Source organism: Conger conger, chromosome 2 (genome assembly GCF_963514075.1).
Source record: "Conger conger chromosome 2, fConCon1.1, whole genome shotgun sequence".
Taxonomy (NCBI): Eukaryota; Metazoa; Chordata; class Actinopteri; order Anguilliformes; family Congridae; genus Conger; species Conger conger.
The window spans coordinates 18,375,685-18,390,768 of NC_083761.1; positions in this window are offsets into that span (position 1 = coordinate 18,375,685).

Consider the following 15,084-nt stretch of genomic DNA (forward strand, 5'->3'; position numbering starts at 1 on the left):
CTGCTGCTTTCCATGACTCTACAGACCTCCAGCTAAACTGCACTGTCACTGTGTAGTAGCCTGTGCATAGCCAATCAGACAGGCCACAGGTTCAACCTATCAAAAGAGCTGCTGGTGCACAATTACATGAGGGAAACCCCATAAACTGAAATCCTCCTTCACTTGGTGACTTTCATTACCAGACTCAGTTTTGTAACAGGCATGAAAAATCCCTTTGTCAACTATCAGCATGGGAAAAGCCAAATAACTGATAATTGACCATCACAAAAAAATACATAAAGTTAAACATACCACTTAGCACTGTACAATAATACAATGGCTTAAAACATATGGAAGGATTGCCATGGGAAAAATTGCATATTATCCCCACACATGGAAGGAGGCCATGGATCACAGTTTAAGAATTGCAGGCATTGGTTGTGTCTTGGGGTCACCGGGTCTAAAAAACTAAACAAAATGGTACCTCCATTCCAGCAAACTCTCTGGAAGATTGGCACAAAGACAGTCCCTACTGGGCACAATAAACAAAACCAAGCACACTACTTTATGCATGTTGGAAAAATAAAACTTTTGTCAATAACTATTACTTTTTTTTTTACAGCACTTTTCGTGCATATTTATCAGGGTGCCAATCATTCTAGAGCTCACTGTATAGATATATTTATACTTGAAAACTAGTGCCCATTCTTAGTGAAACCTATCATAATTTAGCAGAGTGGAACAGGAGGTAAATATATTACATATTCTGAGAAGGTACATAAATAAAATCAAGTCATGCCATACAGGAATGTGTGTGGCTTCCTCGCATTGCACACAACACCAAAGGAATGGCCTAGAATAATTTGAGGCTAGAGCTAAATAATCTTTTCAATCCTTGCTGTTTCTTTAGTAGTTCTGTCAATAATTTGTTAAACTCAAATTGCATAGGAAAGGGATCCATGACTAAAGCTAAACACATTTTACAGAGCCAGGTTTTGCTTGCTCAAACATGTATTGCCAAAAGTATCATTAACAGTTCAAGTCAGGTGAATATGGACGTTGTGAAAACCTTGGTTGGTATTATTATTATTATTACATTCTATTTGGCAGACATACTAAAAGTTGTTGGAACAACTACAGAACAAAGGTCAGATAAGGTACAATTGTCATAAAGTGTCAGTTATCCGTAGCCATGAACATCAAGTCTAGTTCACATGATAAGCAGTCAGTAAGACGATGACAAGTCATGCACTAGAATTGAGGCATGATTACAAGATACATGATAAAGATGCAACATGGAAGTGAAATGTATCCACAGAACACACACATTTGCACATTTTCTCTGCTCAGAAAACACTGGTTAATTGCCCGTTCAGACCTTCCCAACCTACCTTGCCTTCACTCTCAGAAGAAAGGGTTTGTAAAAGATCCTCTTTGTGTCCATAAAGGAACCCCATCTACTTCAAAAGTAATTTTTTCAGCCTGCACACTTTTCACACCCATCATAGAGGGTTCCACAAAGAACTAAAATGGTTCCCCTATGAAGATGAGAACCATTTTAGAACGTTACAGCATTCCCTGCACTTGTAACTAAACCTGCAGCATCAGTTACTGTGGTTCTACATTTTCACCATGGGTATTTACTCAGGCACGCCCTAGTCTACCAAATGTAAATAGTCTCTGGGCTTATTTTGGAACGAGTAACATGCTTCACAGTATGTCATCAAAATCCATGTGTGTAATAATGTACAGTAAATGTAAATGAACAGATAAAGGAATGGCAACAATAACAGCTCAAGAGGCCTGGTTTGTTTTATTTATTCGTTCTCAGTTTTGATTGCACAGCTATCAACTCGACTGTGAGCCAAGTACTAGTTAAATCCATAAGCTGGCTGCACTGACTGACAGGCCAGCAAATCAATGGTTTTAGCCGTTCCCAGAAGCAGTGCTTGTAACTAAGACCTTAATGCTTACAACAAGGGCTCAGGCTAAAGTATTGACTCAGTGTAACATGAGTGTTTCCAAGACCCCTGAAGAAACTTAATATTAGCAGAGCATCTCCTCTGTCACATTTGTAGAGGTATAAATGTACAATACCATTGAACATAAAAATACAACTTATATCTGATGCATTCCATTGCATAGTTTTTTGGTGATGCAATATGTTGTTGTTCTGTCTATGACACATATCTGATTAATTCTATCCTCCTACTGGCATAGATCAGAAACTGACCATGCCAAACAAAATAGTTTTTCTTAACTGGATAAATAATTAGTGACCTAATTAATGTGTTGTTCTTCTGATGAATAACACACTGAAAGGTGATTTGGGAAATTATGTTTCCTTGGAAACTTCAATCCAACTTTTCAACAAAAGGGGAAAAAATGCCATGCATTGTTTTGTAATTAGCATTTAAGTACTCAGATTGTGGAGCAGCTGCTTATAGTAAAGCCTGGAGGATGAATTTGGATACTTAACCTTATTTTTAAAATCCCCAAAGCATCCACTGTTTCCCATGGCTTAATGACTTCCAAAGAACCAATTTACAAGCCAATACTTCTGAAGATTAACCATAAGGGGTAATCTGGGATGAGAAGTGGTTCCTGGCCTTGCTTTGCCACATAATCCATTATATGTACTTTCTGTGAAGTATTAAGAAAAACTACAATATTGTCCAGAACTTTTTAAATTCAAGTAAGTTACCTTCAGTATCTTGTATAATTAAAGTACATCATAATTGCATTTTATTGAGTTTGTTTTGATTTTCAACATGAAACCACCCATCAAAATGTCATGATGTACACTGAAATATCTTTATTTATTTGGTTTGTAAAAGCCCTTATCCAGAGTGTTACTGCTGTTGAAACGTAGTACTCTGAAATAATTTAAATAGTTTCTGTACGTTGCTGTGACCATTGAGTTGTGCTGTGATACATTATGTGTACGAGGGAACACATAACAAAAGTAAGCACGCATTTCTGTGGATTCAGAAAAGACAAACCCTACTGGTCCGTTCACCTTTTTTGAGTCAGGGAGGTTTTGCAGAAACTTCTGGATCACTCAACGCTGGGAGGAAGGAAGGAGGATTTGCATTTCCTCCAGTGTAAAGGTTACAGTGCGGCTCACTGAGAGCTGTTTGTCGCCTGCGTTATTTTCAGCAGCCTTGGAATAGGCTCTGCCATGGTTATTTTATTCCGTTCTGATGAAAGTGGCCGGGGCGATGTGATGATAGGTGGGGGCGACTCCGCGCAGATGACTGGGGACCCGGCGGGTACTCCGATTCCTGTTTGCACGAGGGGAGGGGAGAGTTTCATGGGTGCTTTTTTTATCTCTCCGAGTATATGCAAACACTTCACTGCGGCCGGGCCACGTTTCAATTCCGTCCCGTTTCCGATGATTTGATGTCACAAAGAGCCGCGTGTGCCAGCAAATTTAGCTCAATTGTCTCTTACCCCTTCCCTCCCTCCCCCGTCCCTTTTCAATGCAATTTCCCTACCGTTTAAAGCAGTCGGCGAACCCAGAGTCCACGAGACAGGGAGCAGAAGTGAAAATGTATTTCTATACAATTGCATCATGAAAAAGCAACATTACAAATGGGTTCACATATACAGTCATTGGGATCTTCCCCCCTGTGTCTGGCAGTTGTTGTTTGGAAAGCGGATGACAAGATTGATGCTGCGCTGTAAATCACCATGGCTCTGTCAGACCCAGGCATGGGCATCAGTGAACCCTTCCCCATCACATATCTATCATCCCCACAATGGAGATTAATAGGAAAAGGGGGCTCTATTCTTAGATTTGTTGAGGCCAGTTGCTCCTTGACCTCTTGTAAATAATTAGATCTGTTTGAGAGTTGTTATTCCGTGGCTTTGGCTATAACCCCCCCACCCTGCCATGAAAAAAAGTATCTATTGTGCATTCACATATAAATAATATGTCACACTTATAAAGAAAAATGTTCCATGAAGTTTTTTTTTTCTTTCCTCATATGAGCTCGTGCTATAGGTTTGTGTTCAATGTCAGAAAAGCTCATCTTTCTGGACATTTGACTTACCCTCATGATAGATTTATCCTAGTATATTCATTACAAAACACAATGTCACATTAATAAGCCCCTGGAAGTTGCCCAGTTGACCACATATCAGCTGATATTGATTGCATCGTTTTTGGGAACAGCTGCAGGAGAATTGAAGCTTAAAATATGTACCGGAAAACAACTTTCTTGCCAAGCAGTAAATATACAGTAATCTAGAAACAAATTCCAGTTAGAAAATAGTCTCTTCCGTGTGTTCATACTTAGAGCAGGCCATTTTTATTCATGTTTTCATTTATTTATTTGTTTATTTATTTTTGCTGTGCTTTTTTTAGGTGTAGGAAGCATTATTTAATGTATAAAAACCCGTATCTGCATAAGAAAGTAAACTGCTAATTGGATTCTAGGTCATACTCTTTGTACAATTATTAATAGAAAACAAGTTCCATCATTGCCTTGTTAAAGCTATTATAATATCTGAGCTGTTGCAGTTTTTACAAGAGATGTATCACAAAACATAACATTATCAAATGTTTGCTAGGCACTGGGGCCTGCTAGTTTTATTCTCACATAATTTTGTTGCTTTATGGCTAGCTGTTTGGAGTTGGCTGTTTATATTTTCTTTTAGGTTTGTACAGCCTTCAATGAAAACTTTTCCAGCTTACACTACAAGTAAGGGAGTAATCCTGCTCTAAAGTCAGGGTATTTGAGGGTTTTACCTAAGAGATTTATATATTATACCACTCTTTCCTCTCCTTTAAGAATTAGGCTTAATATGTGTTTGAGATTTAGGTATAACCAGCAGAGTACTTATACCGTCCTATATTGGAAGTGATATTAACAGGTTTAGTTAGTAGGGAGAGTGTCATGTTGACATGTATTGCCATATAACTGTAACACAGCAGTCAATTAGATGTACAGTACAGCAGATATTTGAATTAAGTAAGTAGTCTAAGGAGCTGGGCTGAAATGCACATGGAATTCTAAGCAAATATATTCCTATATAGTATGATAAACATAAAGGTAATATTCACGTGCTATTTTGTCTTTAAGTGCATTGTCCACCACTTATTTGTTAAAACACTAAGAGGGTAACCTTCCTTGTTGTCCTCCTCTCTGTTTCTTGTCCGCCCTTCGCTTTGTTCTATGTCTGCTGCTTAACTGTGGGTGATATAATTTGAAGGTTCTCCAGCACACGCATAGCACAGCACAAAGGGTAAGCAGCACAAAGCTGGGGGAAAAAAGCAAAACGATTTACCCTCTTTCAGACAAAACTTCTCTATTATTCAATCTACCGCTTATTGAGATTTAAGACGTGACATACCCCACAGACACTGAACACACTCCAATGTTTATTCTCCACATTATAATGGCATGATGAAAATAATTGCACAAATATAGATATTTCTGCCAAAGCACAATAAAATGAAGCAAAATCAGCCCTGCTTGTCAATGAGAGAAGCTGATGATTTGAGATCCTGCAATAACACGGGTTGATATTATTATAGCTGGGAGGTAAGTTATTGCTTTAATGTAATAGTGTTTGATATTTAAAGACAGACTGTTATAGTTCAGCTGATAGCGCTTTTGAAATTAAGTTGCAGTGATTCCAATAATTTTCAGTAATAATGCATGGTAAGTGCAATATCTTTTATTGTATTTTCGCCAATTAAATTATTCTCTGTCGGGTTAGCTTGTGTGTCACCTTTGCGATGGAATTGGTTATGGGTTTTATATTACAGAGGAATTTACCTTGAGAAAATAATACATTTTGTCCTAATAAGTCATTCTCTGTGTTGCACTTAATCGTTTCATTGAAGAAAGGGGCTCCCAGGCCGACTGCTGGCTATTCCCTGTAGGAATATCTAATTATGTTGTTTGGCTCAAAAAGACCAATTTGAAAGGTGCTCAGATACACACAGTGTCCCTGAATTCAGACTCCCGCCCTGCCCCACAATTTAAACAGGTTAAAAATTGAAATGTTTATTGCGTCGTTTTCCGCCCGAAATGGGAAATACAAAAAATAAATGTGCTCTTAGTAATGGCCAAGGACAAGACGGCAAGCATAAACTTTCTCTGGAATGATGTTCCTCTCCAACTAAAAATCTTAATTTAGCGGCAGAATTATTCATTATCTTCGAAAATAAATTGTGAGGAGAAGTCAAAATACAACACTAACTATCATATTCCTTGAGGTCTGATTTATGTTTCCTGAAAAATGCAGCTGACAATGGAAACTTTCCCTTTGCACCAGCATACTGTACATCAAATCCAAACAAATAATAATAAATAATAATAATTCATTATCAAGGTTTATTTTTGACCCTGACATTCAAATTTCATTTGTCATTTCATATGGGTAACACAAAAACAACTTTTTTCAGATATATTCTAAGCGCACAATAGGATAGACAGCAAAACTATACTTATATTTTGTTTGGTTGAATGGTTTAACCCAGGATGACCCTGGAGTGCGCACCCCCATGCCCAGATCTCAGAATTCAGGGCCACAATCTGCTCCAAGAACATCTGTCGTTCTGTTATTTCACAAATCTCGTAATATAGGCCTGGCCCAAAAAATAGCAACAAAATATATCAGCCCCCAAGCCAATCCATGGAATTCAGATGAAAGGAAGTAGCATTTTTATCAAAGGTTTAGTCGATTTGCGCACTGAATTCCAATCCACGGGATGTCTGTTGTATGCTGTCCTTTCAGATTCATTAAGTTAAATTAGTGTGCCCCCTTCTCTCTGAGACAAATCGATGTCAGGCAGCTCTCAAGCCAAACTGAGTATGATTGACAGGGAGTCAATGCAACAAACTGTGTGTGGGACCCTCCTAAAACAGTTGGTGGCTGAAGTGGATTTATCCTGATGCCTGCTGCAAGTCTGTGCTTCTAGAAATGGGGTGTTCAGGCCAGTGCCATAGCATACATTTTAGCCAAATAAATGAACTCTGGATGTCACAATGGAACACTAATAAGTACACTAATGGCAATGCAGAACCTTGTGTGGTGTGGTTGTTCTCATACTTCAATAAAATAGCAGTGTTTCAGCAACACTCCTGCTTAATGATCACTGTAAACACTGATTATTTACTCCGTAGTATATTGTATATTGTCTCTACTGCCTTTATGTACAGTACAGTTATCACAGATTGAGTTGATTTAACAATGTTAGGGTTCATATACATTTCTTGGTATCAACTGTAGGTGCTTTGCAAGTGAAACCACTGAACAAATGTCAGCTTTTTGAGCTTGAGATGAGACAAAGCTTGTAAACTTTGATTATTAACCTGTACTGGTCTGGGTTGGCCTTCATACACTATATGCTCTAACGTGTGCTAGTGAAGAAAAACAGCAATACCTGCATATATTTTAAACGTAAGGACAAATGGTGAGTGATCCCTGGCCATTACATAGAAAATCACTTCTATGCTAAAGTGGAATCTACTGTAAAATTATATTCCATTGGTCCAAAAAGCAACATCATGATACAGGTATCATGACTAGACAACAGCCTTTGTAGCATGAGTCTGTGGTCAAATTCTTGTGACAGCCCAAACTGTGCTCTTGATATTTGCAGTAAGTCATTACCTCATAAAATAAGCAACAGTTTAATTTTTTTTTGTTTTTTTTGTTTTCTTTTCTTTTTTTGCCTTCCATCTGACGTCAAACCAACAGAGAGAATCAGGACAGTAAAGCCTTCGGAAAGCTAACAAAATAGACAAAATAAATTTGGAAAATGGGAGCCGTATTCTTACCCTGGGTTTTGCTTTAATCGTTTAATCGTAAGGATTTTTGTTTATCTGTGGTTCTTCAAGCCTCATCAACACATTAGTGATCAGGTCCAAACAAAGAGGGACTGTGTGGAGCCAAGAGTGGTTTACACGCTGTTGGCTGGACGTAGGCGACTTTGCTGCAGGACGGATGGGCTGGCCTGCCAGCTGTCTTCTGCCACTCAGTGTGATTTCAGCTAAGAGGCCCAGGCAGCGTGCCATAAAGCAGTAAGCCGGCTCGCTCATTCTTGTTACCTCTTTGAAAGAAAGTCTGTTGACCCCAGATAGAGAAGGGAATTTTAAAGTGGATGAAATGAAGCCTGTTATTTGATGTATTTTCCGAGACGTGACCCATGTAATCACTTCATGTTAAGATGGCAGCGTCTCGAGGTATCTGCCTGACGGGCACCCAGGGGCGGACGGCGGGGCTCCCTGACGGTGTAAATTGTAGCGTTCCTCGGAAACCGGAGGGTTCAGGGTTCAAACGAGTGAAATGATGGAAATGTCACCTGTACCGTTTGCCGTACCGAGCAATGTCTTCTGCCTCCTCGGAAACTAAGCATCTCTGTTTTTTACCGGCTGGGACAAAAACCTGTTCCGTCTCACAGCAATGCACTCGGCATACTGGTCCAGAACTTATATATACGATATTCCGGATAATCGTATGCATATTTTTTATCCATAAGTGAATATATTATGAGTTAACATGGAAACAGAACATTTGAAAGTTGAGCAATAGCTAATCTTAACATGTCGAATGATTATTTCAATTTAAGATAAACATAGACTATTTTCAAAACTTTATTTAACAAACACTTTGGATAAAAAAAGGTCTCATGGGGAAAAAAAATAACACACAAAAAGTGTGAAGTGTGATTATTTCCAACATCTATTTTGGTCATCAAAGAACTAGTGCATTATTGTAGCTGTTAAGGGCTGAGTCCTGGAGGATTAGCACCCTGAGGAGAAAATTCAGTAGTAGAGAAAAATCCCTGAGCATCCAGCAGGACTGATGCACTGAAAACCACGCTGACCTGTCTGGGGAATCATTCATCAGACAAGAACTGCCTCTCCATCGGTTTCACACATCCTTGTTACATGGTACAGAAAAAAGCTTAGATGGATAGATAGACTGACTAACAGACAGCCAGGCTGGCAGACAGAAAGAGAGATCTGAGACTACTAGTGCGCAAGACAAAATGAAGAGATCGTGGGGTTTTCTTTAAGCTAACGATGTAAAATAATTATCAAGAATGAAAACACCGCATTTTTACGATAATGTCTAAGATAGAGACTGTTCGTTAGTTCCCATGTGCTGGTACTGGGCCTCTCTCATTACTGTGAAAACATGAATAATTGTGACCGTACATGCAAACATGCTCTGAGGAGCATTGCTTTTACAGCCACGACTGAGTGACAAATAAGAGTGTTGATGCTGCTAATGATGATGACAATTATACACGCTCTACTGTCAAATTACTAAATAAATCTGACAACTCACACAGTGCACACTGAACTCAAAGCTGGTATGTGTTACAGTTCATATGTCGTGGTATTTATAACCATGCAATCCAACACAACATCAATTGTCAGGCAAAGGCCTTCACGGCCTGCTTTTTCTTACTGTATATACTGTATATACTCAGTATGTACTCAGTGAGCACTTTATTAGGTAGACCTGTACACCAGCTTGTTAATGCAATCATGTGGTAGCAACTAAATGCAAAAAAGCATGCAGACATGGTCAAGAGGTTCAGCTGTTTTTCAGACCAAATGTCAGAATGGGGAAGAAATGTGATCAAAGTGACTTTGACCGTGGAATAATTGTTGGTGCCAGACAGGGTGCTCCGAGTATCTCAGGAACTGCTGATCTCCTGGGATTTTCACACACAACGGGCTCTAGAGTTTGCGAAGAATGGTGCGAGAAACAAAAAAAAATCCAGTGAGCAGCAGTTCTGCAGGCAGAAATGCATTGTTAATGAGAGAGGTCAGAGGAGAAGGGGCAGACTGGTCAAAGCTGACCGCAAATAACAAATGTACAACTGTGGTATGCAGAAGAGCATCTCTGAACACACAACACATCAGACCTTTAAGTGAATAGGCCACAGCAGCAGAAGACTTAATACGTCTAAAAAATAAGTCTAATAAATACCTAATAAAGTGGTATATGTGTATCGTTATGAGGAGTTCTTCCAGCTTCAGAGACAGACTACAGGGCCTATGCTGCCTTTCCTTCCTCAGACTGATCACTCAGTGAAAGAGGCCAAGTCACATGACCAGCTCCCTCAAGGGGAAGATCCAATGCCCCCCTCCAACTAGCCCAAATGTGCAAACCCTCAAAAACTCAAGAAGGAAGCTATACCTGCTGAAAGGTTGGAGAGAGAAGCTCGGCAATGATTTGATTAATAAAAGTATGAAATTTACAGGCAGAAAATAATCTATAGATGTGATGGAGTGGAACATTTCTCATCAAACTGTGAAAATTTTCTCAGATCCCTGAAGAACCAGGGCTCAGGGAAGTTCCACCAGCACAAATATGAGACTCTCCGGAACACGGAGTTGAGCTCAAAATGAGAAATTTGATGGCACGCGCAGCGAGCGTCACAAACCTAATTTCAACATCTAAAAGTAGATTGAATACAGCCATTCATTTTGGATAATTTAAAAGGCCTTGGCCTGGGTCTTTACGTCTAACTCCCTGGTGCGTCCCACTGAAATTGATGAGATATCTAAAATAATTACATGCATCTGAAACATTATTTCTTTCTGCATTTTTATTTTTAAGTGTTGCCATTTCGAGATGGGTACAGATTTTCAATGATATTTCTATCCGCACATATTGCTCTGGCTGTGTTATTAATATTCTGTAATTAGTAACATTTTGCAAAGTCCCCCCTAACCCCCCTCCCATCCAACAGAAATTCCACCTACTTGTCCAAATAAAAATAAAAAAACTGATAGAATGCCTCCTTGCAGTGGTAGAAGTTCAATACTCAAGCCACCCAGTTTGGCACCAACAATCATTCCATGGTCAAAGTCAATTAGATCACATTTCTTCCCCATTCTTGACCATGTCGGCGTGCTTTTATACATTTAGTTGCTGCCACATGATTGGCTGATTAAATATTTGCACTATTGAGTCAGTGTACAGGGACCATGGACCCTTGAGCAGCTACACCTGCTGCATCTCCCACATCTTCGCCACTGTCACTTTGTCTTCTACTGCTTCCACTCACCAACAACAGAGCCCTCTACCAACTACAGGAAAATATGTTTCATTCCATTTATTTCCTTGTACAGGTCTGATTTACAGTTTACATTGTAGTGCTCAATGTGGTATCACAGAGATCTCTATTTGACATCGGCAGTTCACTGTTTGTTTATTATAGAAACCACTGGGTCATGACATATGATTTAAGAAAAAAAACAAAAAAACATTCCTTATTGGATTGTCCTTCCTGCACAGCTCAGCCAGATGGGTCCAGTACAACAGCCTTTCACAGGTATACTGTATATATAGTAAGACATAGTCAGGTTTGAATACCGAGTATGCCCATACTATGCATGTGTATTCACAATTGGCTGAAAATAGCAACTATTAATCAGGCTATGAAAGTATTTATCACATTCCTTACCATGGCAACATTTTGTTTATTTAACATACAAATGATGACACAGAAAAACACATTTTGAGTTAAGTTCGAGATTAAAATTGGTGGGCCGAATTTTGATTGAATCCCAGGGCCACATCTGTGTTTTTGTTTCGAGTTCCAGGCCCAGGCTGTGTTACACAATGACACGCAAACATCAACCTCAGTATCACTGAAGTGTGACTGTCTGCCTTTCTCAGCGTGTGATCAACGAGGGATACGTCAGTGTTAAGGCCTACAAGCAAGGAGAGGCTATTAGAGAAATCAATGGGTCCACATTTGGTATTGCCCAATCCCCAACCCCCACCCCCCCTCCCCACTACATTGTGTTCATTAGTTCACATGTTACCCCCGTATCACAGAGACCTTGAGGATTCTTATTGTAATTCTGGCAACGCTAAGTCAATGTAGCTTTTTTTCTGCTGCGTCTCCAACGACCCTTAATTCTCCAATGCCTTTAACAACCCTGAAGCCACCTAGTAGCTGGATTACAGAGATCTGACAAGAATGCCCAGTGCTGTCAGATTTTCTGATGCAGGGAATCCAATTCTGTAATTGACAACATGTTGAGATGCTGAGAAACTAATCATTCGAGATCACTCTTCTCTCCCATGCCGGGCCCCCATAAGCCTCGTGGACAATGGCTGGAGGGCAGATTCAGAGGAGTGGAGAAATGTAACACTTTATTAACGGGATGTGCTTTCTTTAGGGCATTGACGAGGCGCAACATTCATACCAATGGAGTGGAAATTAAAATGTTGCAGCGTGTGGCAGAAGAGTTTGATCGAAGTTCATTGCAACGTTTTTCATCGAGGCCCTGAGATTATTATAGGGTTTCCTGTGAGGTTCAACACAGTACTTATCGTATCAACTATGCTTTTTTTTGTATTTCCAGTATACTTAATGAAATAATATCAGTGTATTTGAAGTAAATGAAAAACATTTTAATCTGATAATCCGTGGTTATACAAAGTAAATATATAGGACATATAACCTCCAGTATACTATGCACAGCACAGATTGATTTTCTTTTCTGTAAATTAGGCAAAATGCTCACTTCAAACTTCATTAATCACATTGTGGCCTGACATATCAATTAAATATCAGACTTCATTGAAAGCCGGCCTTGGCCTAAATAATACTGTTGTCCTCTCTGGAATTACACTCAGTGATCACTTTATTAGGTAGAACTGTAAACCAGCTTTGATAATGCAAATATTTAATCAGCCAATCATGTGGCAGCAAATAAAAGCATAAAAGCATGCAGGCATGGTCAGGAGGTTCAGCTGTTTTTCAGACCAAATGTCGGAATGGGGAACAAATGTTTGGGACAGATTTGTTTTTTTCTTGATTTGGCTCTGAAGTCCACAATATTAGATTTGTAATCAAACCATTCACATGTGGCTAAAGTGCACATTCCTACCTTTAATTGAATTTTCATTTTCATACTTTGCATATTTGTACCGTTGTATACATATTCAACTCCTGCTTGTTTCTGGAACTAGCTGCATTATGTTTTTTCTTCAGCGTGTGCTTTAGCAATATGTTTGGGATCATTGTCTTGCTGTAGGATGAAGTACTGCCCAATGACTTCGGAGGCATTTGGTTTAACTTCAGCAGATAAGGTGCTTCTTTACACAGCAGAATTCATTATGTTGCTATCAGCAGTTACATCATCAATGACAATAAGGCAGCTAGTACATGTGACAACCTTGCATGCCCAAATCAGAATGTTTCACAGATGAGGTGGGGTGCTATGGGTCTTGCTCTGTTCCTCTTGGCCTCTACATGTTGCTCCATCCATCATCTAAAACAAATCAGTATTGGTTTCATCTGTCCACAAAACCCTTTTTTTCCAGATCTTTGCAGGCCCTTATGTACTTCCATACTTAAAATTATAACCTGGCCATCCTGCTTTGTGCAGTTAACAAGTGGTTTGCAGAGGTTTGCAGTTGTAGCCTCTGTTGTTCTGCAGACAGTAGTCACTGTCATGTCTACGTGACATCTCCTGAAGAGTGTTTCTAATCTGTTGGACAGGTGTTTGATTTCTTCATTACGTCAATAATTATTCAGTCATCAAGGTCTTCCTTGGCCTGACATGCCCTTTGTGATTACTGAGCTAACCACTCTCTCTTTCTTCTTAATGATGTTCCAAACAGTTGATTTTGGTAAGCCTGAGGTTTGGCATATGTCTCTGACTGTTTATTTCTTATTTTATTTCTCAGCCTCATAATGGCTTCATTGACTTTAATTGGCACAGCTCTATGTTGACAATTGCAAATAACAGACTCGAAAAGCAATCAAAAACCTAGAAGCAAGACAAGATACAAAAATCTCTATTACACTTTTACTAAGGAAGCAACTGAACACACCTGACTAATCATAAATAGCTGTAATGTCATTTGTCCCAAACGTTATGGTGCCCTGTAATGGGGGATAATGTATAAAATGTCCAATTTGGGGAAACCAAAGTATATAAAAATACACTTTAATAAAAGCTGAAGAGGTGCACTTTAACCACATATTAATTGTTTCATTATAAATCTAAAATTGTGGAGTACAGAGCCAAATCAGGTCTGTCCCAAACATTACAGAGTTCACTGTATGTGTGTTTGCATGTATGCATACGACTCTCAAATTAGTCTATTGAGTATTTTAAAAAGCTGAACATGAGCTGCCTTATTTCATTTTCAAACCGGGCACAAGGTATTGCTTTCTACCTTGCTTGGAGGGATTTTTCCCTTCACAAACTGAAGGTGCTTGTTAAATGGGAGATCTGCCCTTTCCAAATGCGCAGCATGTCAAGCCATTTAATATCTGTACACCCTTGTATGTTACATGGAAAAAAAAATCATTTGCATTTTTTTTCCAAGCAGTAAAAATATTACTTGTTAATGAGCATAAGTGAAAAAATTATATATGAAGCTTGTATCCTTCAGGATGTCTGCTTTACCCATGCACAACCATTTCCCCCCCTCTTACTGAACATGAGTTTAATTTCTGTGTTAAGGTTCAGTAAGCAAATGCAAATATGTTTAATGATTTGCATCAGTAGATCATTTCTTAGTTTAATATGCTTTGCTATTCCGGTCAAGGACTTCCATTCCTTTTGGAAGCTTACTTTTTCCAAAAAAGCAAGGTTTAATAGAATTGGCAGCATTAGCATACGTTCAAATCAGGAACACATAGTCCAGGTGATCCAATTATATCCTCACCCAGGTTGCAAGCAATATCATTTTTAAATTAATAGTCGCAGTTTAACTGTCTTGCATTATGCTATAAATATTTGCAAAGAATTAGAATAAATGAAAAACATTTTTACAAAACATTGCAATAGTGTGTTGAATGGATTTTATTGCAGTCATAATCCATGTTTGAAAGTCAATTTAGATTGCTTCAGTATGAGCAGAAATAGTTTATTTGAATGGGTTCTTGCCAATTTCATGAGATAATGATAGTATTATATATAATAAGTGGCACTGTTATACTTTATATTGTTTTGCTTTTAGCGCCAACTAATTTCACTAATTGAATCTGATTATCAGAACACCTCAGGCTGAATTGGCCTTGTCTGGTTTCAATTTGAGAAAGAAAAAAATACTGTTGTTTTTGTTGTTTTCTTAATTCATGCTGTTTCTATAGGA